This window comes from Coturnix japonica, chromosome 1 (genome assembly GCF_001577835.2).
Source record: "Coturnix japonica isolate 7356 chromosome 1, Coturnix japonica 2.1, whole genome shotgun sequence".
Taxonomy (NCBI): domain Eukaryota; kingdom Metazoa; phylum Chordata; class Aves; order Galliformes; family Phasianidae; genus Coturnix; species Coturnix japonica.
In genome coordinates this window covers 22,439,300-22,445,303 of record NC_029516.1, presented here as the reverse complement: position 1 = coordinate 22,445,303, position 6,004 = coordinate 22,439,300, and the positions used below count along the sequence as shown (strand labels likewise).

General features: G+C 53.7%; 1 protein-coding gene across 2 annotated transcripts in view; it reads left to right on the top strand.

The window, feature by feature from the left end:
- The first annotated feature begins 3,117 nt into the window (after nucleotides 1–3,117).
- The window catches only part of MET (MET proto-oncogene, receptor tyrosine kinase), an 86,825-nt gene continuing 83,938 nt past the window's right edge, over nucleotides 3,118–6,004 (top strand). Inside the window, exon 1 of one of the 2 annotated variants that reach the window (XM_015853670.2) lies at nucleotides 3,118–3,258. The gene's annotated coding sequence lies outside the window, so the exon portion shown is untranslated. Of the gene's footprint in view, nucleotides 3,259–3,390; nucleotides 3,503–6,004 lie in introns of those variants that run through there. The other variant, XM_015853664.2, reaches the window with a different exon arrangement.

Here is a 6,004-nt window from a genome sequence, read left to right as displayed (position 1 = left end):
GCCCTCAGCTGCAGGCTGACATTCTGCTAGTCCTGTTGTTGACCCTCTCACAAACAAACATGTAGTACTTGTTAAACTTTCATAATCCACAGGCTTGGTTAATGAATACCTAAGTAACAGATAAATAAACATGAAGTGCAGTGATGACCAAATCTTCAGAAACTACACTTCAGTGTGTCAGTTGTGATACTTCCTTTGATCGGTGGTGTTGTCCCAGTATGAGCAGTGGTCATGCTTCCCTCAGAGCCCAGCCCATGTGGGGGTTCTGAGCCCAGGAAGGACTGAAGTGAAGGACAGATTATATCAGAGTGAATTGGAGGGAAAAAAGAATCAGAGGAAAAGTTGCCTTGGGTGCAACTCCTCCCCAGAGCTGCCCCAGCACCGCACCAGGCTGCCTTGCTATGAGTGAGGGGCTGCAGCTATGGCAGTTCACATCACCCTGCAGGTTGGCCATCGGATCACTGCTCTGTAGGGCAGTTGAGATGAGTGTGGTCGCCTAAGGCTCAATTTTGCACCTTGAGGAGCGCTGCTGTAGAAGGCTGCCTGATACCCGCCACTCAGCTCAGTTCTAGAGATCTTCTCCCACGTTCTTAAGCTTTAAATTGATTGATTCCCACTGTTTTGCTCCTGGTGAAATCATTTACCCATGAGCAAGCCCTGCAAAGTCAGAACTCTCTGGAGTCTCACAACGACATTTGCATTTTATATTCACTTCCAGAGGTGTGAGTGATGGCAGCAGAGGGCAAAGACTGAACATAGTGATGGTGCTGTATAGATGTGGTGCCATATAGCATGGTGTGCTCCTACATAAATGCACTTAATTTTTATTTGATTGGTTTAAAAAGGGAGATAACTCCAGATTCAGAGAGACAGCCAAATATCTTGTCCTTATTTAAATTAAATAGAAATTGAGTACCAAGGTGAGTCTGGGTGCTACACTCCATCCTACCACCTGCACTTAAGATAATAAAATCTTAAGCTCTGAATAAGATATTCAGGCACAGTCAGACCTGCAGGACCAAATCTTTCCCGTTAGTAAGTTCCTGGTGTACTACTGCTAATGCATTGAAGTATAAATTGTACTGTTTTCTCCTTCCTTCTTGCATCTGAAAGATCAGCTTAAACGTAGCCTTGCAGCTCATGTCTCTAACTGCACATCCCTATTGCTGGACAAGTAGTTGTGCTCCTCAGCTCCTTATCTCTAACCACGTTAGGGCTGCATGTGCCCAGACTCCCACGGTTGAGCTCCTGGCTCTCTGCTGAACACATCACGTAGGCAGATGCTCCTTTACACTTTTGAATTGCTTTTTTCCAGTGCCATCAGCTTTCTGAAATGTGCCACAAGTGCTATTTCTGCCAGCACTCTTAGCAGTGTGCAGATGACCAGTCCCCTTAGGTAGGAGATGGGCATGAGGGAAAGTTGCAGTGAAAGCACAGTGGTGAATAAGGAGGTAGCAGAGTGGCTACTGCACCTGGGCCTTGAAGGTGCCTGGAGCCTCCAAGAAACTGCTCATTGTGCGAACATATCACTGCAGGAACAGCAAAGAAAGGATTATCAGAGCCCTGCTGCAGTGTGTCAGTTGTCTCATGCATCAGGTGCATCAGGGCTGGGAGCAGAGGGGCTGTTCCTCATGGGGTGGACACTGGGCTGAGAGCTGTTTCTTTATCCCATTCTTTCAAAAGCAAGAAGAGAGATTCATCCAAATTTGTTGTAACAATATAGATGCACACTAATGACCTGATCAGGAATCGAAGCCCAGTGAGCAGCCATGCATTTCCCACCAGGGGCTGACATTCTGCTTCTCAGCCTTCCTTCTCTGACTACTGTTGAGTATTAATGGAACTAAAGGTCACCAAAGCATGGACAGGTTCCCAGTGCCTCCAAACAACAGGATGGCATCACTCAGAATATTGCATCACCGGTTACTTGTTAGCAATTTCAGCTCTGGGGGCACGGAAAAGACAGGCTTTGTTTTCTCTTGGTGCAGCTTTTCTGTTGTTGCTAATTCACACTGGGCAAGGAGACGGGAAGCACAGCCCTCCTGTAGGCATTGCACCACTTTTATTGCCACGCGCTCTTCTTACTATCTGTTGTCAGTATAAGATACTGCGGAGGAAAGATTTCACAAGTTAAACATGTAAAAGGTTACATGCTGTCTCGATTACATGTTTGCATTTGCAGGGAATTAGTTTATAGCCACGTTCCACGTCTTTATCACCGCTGCCAAAAGCTCAGAGGAAAAAGAGACAGGCAAACTGTGAGTGCTGCTGCAGCAGATTGGTGGCAGGGCGGCTGGCTGCTGCTGGAAGCACCGTGCTGATGTACGGCTCTCTGTGCACACACGTCACACGGGCAGCCCGGGCCTACAGCAAACACATGCGATGCTTTATTTGATTTTCCTTTTAAAACGTTTTGAAGGAAGGGCTGACATTTTTCCCATGGTTAATCATGGAACTGGGCATCACTTCGTGCGGTTCCTCTCACTTTACTCATCCAAAACATTCAACGGTCCAAACGGTGTCATTAAGGGAGGGAGAAACGGGGCCAAAAAAGGAAACACGAGGAGGGAAAATAGACGTCTCCAATAACTTCTATCAGAACATGAAGCGCTTTGCTTAAAATCTGCTTTAAATCAGGAGCTGCTGAAACCCATCAGCCTGAGGCGATGGCTCTTGGGTGAGGGCCGGGCCGCTGGCATCGCTCCATGCCTCAATTTCTCAGCACCTGTGGGAGACACCTCGTGGGCCCGGAGGGAGAGCCCCAGAGCTGGGCTTGGAGCCTGGGGGATGACGTGAGGAGGCAGCTCGGTGCTGTGTGCAGTGAAGCCAATCACACCGAGCGGCAGCTCCACAGCTGCTCAGGCGCTGACACCGCGACGCGGTCGGCGGGGGCTCAATTCTTTTGCCACCGTGCGGGGCCGGGACAGGAGCGCAGGTGGCTCGGCCTTCCCTCCCTCCCTTCCTCTTAGGTGGGATTTTACCATCCCTCGGACGCAGTCCCTGTCCCTGCCGGATGAGGAGCGGGGAGCGCCATCCACACGTGCGGGGAGCCCTTCTTCCTCTTTCCCCTCACCGACAGCCGCGCTGTGCACCGCGGTGAGTCACCGGCAGGTCAGCTCCGCGCCTAGGGGCGGAGAGACCGAGGGGACCGCCGCCGTGCCGCTGGGAGCCGCCACCAGCTCGCCAGAGGGAAGAGCCGCCCCGCAGCTCAGGTGCCGGCCGGGAGGCCCCCGCCCGCAGCCCCGCACCGCAGCCCAGGTAGGGACGGCAGCACGGGGAGCGCGACTGGACGGTGGGCTCAAAGAGGAGCGGAGGAAGGGGGCAGTCCCGGGGCGCGTAGGTGTGTCGGGCTGCGCCCCGCCCCGCCCCACCCGGCCGGGCTGGGCCGGGCCGAGAGCCGGAGCGGGGAGCGGGGAGCGGTTGCCCGCCCGCCCGCCCGCCTGCCGTAGCGCTCGCCCCTCCGGCGGCGGTGCCGCTCCGCAGCGCTGCTCCGGCCGCCGCGGTAAGAACGGGGCGAACCGGGGGGAATGGGAATGGGAATGGGAGCGGGGTGAGGTGGGGGAGGACGGGAGCCCCGCCCGGGAACTCGGCGCCCGCTGCGCTTCTCGGGGTACGGAGCTCCGCGCCGGGCGGGGCAGGTGAGCGGGGCCGAGGCGGCTCTGCCGGTGTCCATTCCCAGCCCCGGGGACACACCGGCCCCGCCGCCGTTCCGACCCGCGGCTGCTGGGGATCCCCGACTTGTGCGGTTGTACTTCGCAGTTCTGCGGCGCTGACGGTGTTTCTCGCGGAGGAATCGCTTCGGCTTTATTTATTTATTTTGAAAAGCGGGATTTGCTGAAAATGGGCAATAATTCGCGGCGTGTGATAGCGTTCCCTTGCTGTTTCCGTGCCGGCATTGAATGAGGTGGTCTCTGGCTTTAAAAGTCCCGCATGCACTCACTCGTCAGGAGCCGCAAGTTGCACGCGTGCATCCTAAAGCCGAGGACTGACTGAGTGCTGCCCGAGGAGCGGTGCTGCTCAACACACCGCGCGTGCAACCTGCAGGAGGCTCCTCTGGCTGCGGCTCCTGCTCTCCCCAAAGAACCTGTGCACGTGTCGGGCTTCATCCGCTCTCATTTCCAAAGCGCTTTTTGCGTTGTCCACCAGCGAGTTCCTATCTGATTCTTTTGGACTGCGAGCGGTTTCTGCTCGTAGCCGGGTAAGGGAAAGCGTCTCGCGCGTCTCGTTCAGAGCCGGCTCGGTGTTTACTGAGCAGCAAAAAGCTCCGCTTATGGCACGAGCTGCGTGTGGAAAACAAAGTAACTTGCAGAGTGACTGTATCGCTTGTTCTTTGTGTGCCCTGCTGCCTTCAGCGCTGAGTGCTTCCTTCTCTGCCTGTCTCCTAAAGCAAACTGAATCACTGGGAGAAAGGAATACTTTGTAGAACACTCATCTCCCTATTTACAGCGTGTTAAAGCAGCGTTTTACCCTCTCTGTTGAGGAGGGATTGATTGTTATCCTGTAGGGCTCTTTCTCCTTTCCATTTTTCCTTTCCCCAAAGAATGAGCGCTGTGTTGCAGCTCCTCACCTGTAAGCCAGGTTGCACATGCTGGGACTCAAAAGGGTTTCCTGGGGGTGGCTGGGGAGCAGCAGTGCTACCTGCAATGGATGGAGAGCACTGACATGAGGTGGGCAGCCAGAGCCCGGTCTCAGCTGGGGTTCAGGGAGCAGCTCGCAAACACAATTGAGTAGCCAGTGTTGTCCTGCGAGAAGTACCTTTCCCATGCTGGTTTTCTTGTAGCTCTGTGGTACCTCAGCTGTTGACCTGTAGCTTCCTCCCACTGGCCCAACGCAGTGAATAGAGCAGCCCGCCTTCTGTGATCCACAAGTGGCTGTTCTGTACTTTCCACTTCCAACGGGAAATACGAAGCCTCACACCTCCCAGAGCTTGCTTGCAAGCAGCTCACAACACTGGCTGTGTGCACAGCCACCGTGGGCACCCACTGCTGGCCAGACACGGGCTGGGCTGGGGGGAGAGTCCAAACCTCTCGTGGTTGTTTATCCTCCATGGTGCTGGTGTGTTCAGACTTCGCTCCCTGCAGACAGAAAGCGAGGGGAGGGGCTGCATCTCTATGTATGCTTGTGCATTGTGTAGCAGAGGGGAAATCCTGCTTGGGATCTCCCTGCTCTGCAGAAGCACTCATCATATCTTGAATGGGAGAGCAGCAATGTCCTCTGAAACAACCTGGGCAGGAAGGTGTTACCCAGAAGGGAGGTGTGAGGAAGAGAGCTGCTGTGTGATGCTTCAAACAAACCTTCCTGAGATTATGGTTTGCAGCTATACCCCAGTGCTGGTTCCTGTGAAACTCTTGTGCCCAGGCTTCCCACCCCCACCTCTCCAGCACCACCTCTGTGCTGTGCTCTCAGCAGCAGAGCCATCAACCTGTACGTCTTGTCTGCTGTGGTCACAGCCCATGATTGCCTCCTACATGGAGGTTTGCAGTCCATAGTTAAGCCCAGAAAACTCACCACCGATGGTCACACCACAGCAGCTCTAATGCAGCCCCATGTGGTGTGCCATTGCTGGGAGCAGGGCCATAGCCCTGTGGGAGCACCACAAGTGGTGTTTCCCTGCGTGGTTTGCCTGACCCCAATGGAACCGCCACACCAGGAAGGTGTCTGTTGTTCCCTCTTGTTAAACTGTGTTTTTCTTGGCGATGGTTTTAACGAATCTCTATCTCCTACATGCTGAGTGATGCCAGCATGTTACCAGAAGCCATTTTTAAATCAGTTTCCTTACCCAGGGGAAATGCAGTATAGACAGGGCCTTCAGGAAGCGAATAATTAGGTGACCTTTTCCCCCCCAGAATATCAGGTCTGTTTTATGTAGAGCTGTTTGAAGTCACACAAATTCTCATTACTCTCCAAATCTCTAACCCTGCCTTGTTTAAGGTACCTTTTAGGAAATCAAATCAGTGTTTCAATCTAATTTCTGAAGGCATTCAAACACGTGGTATGTGTGCTA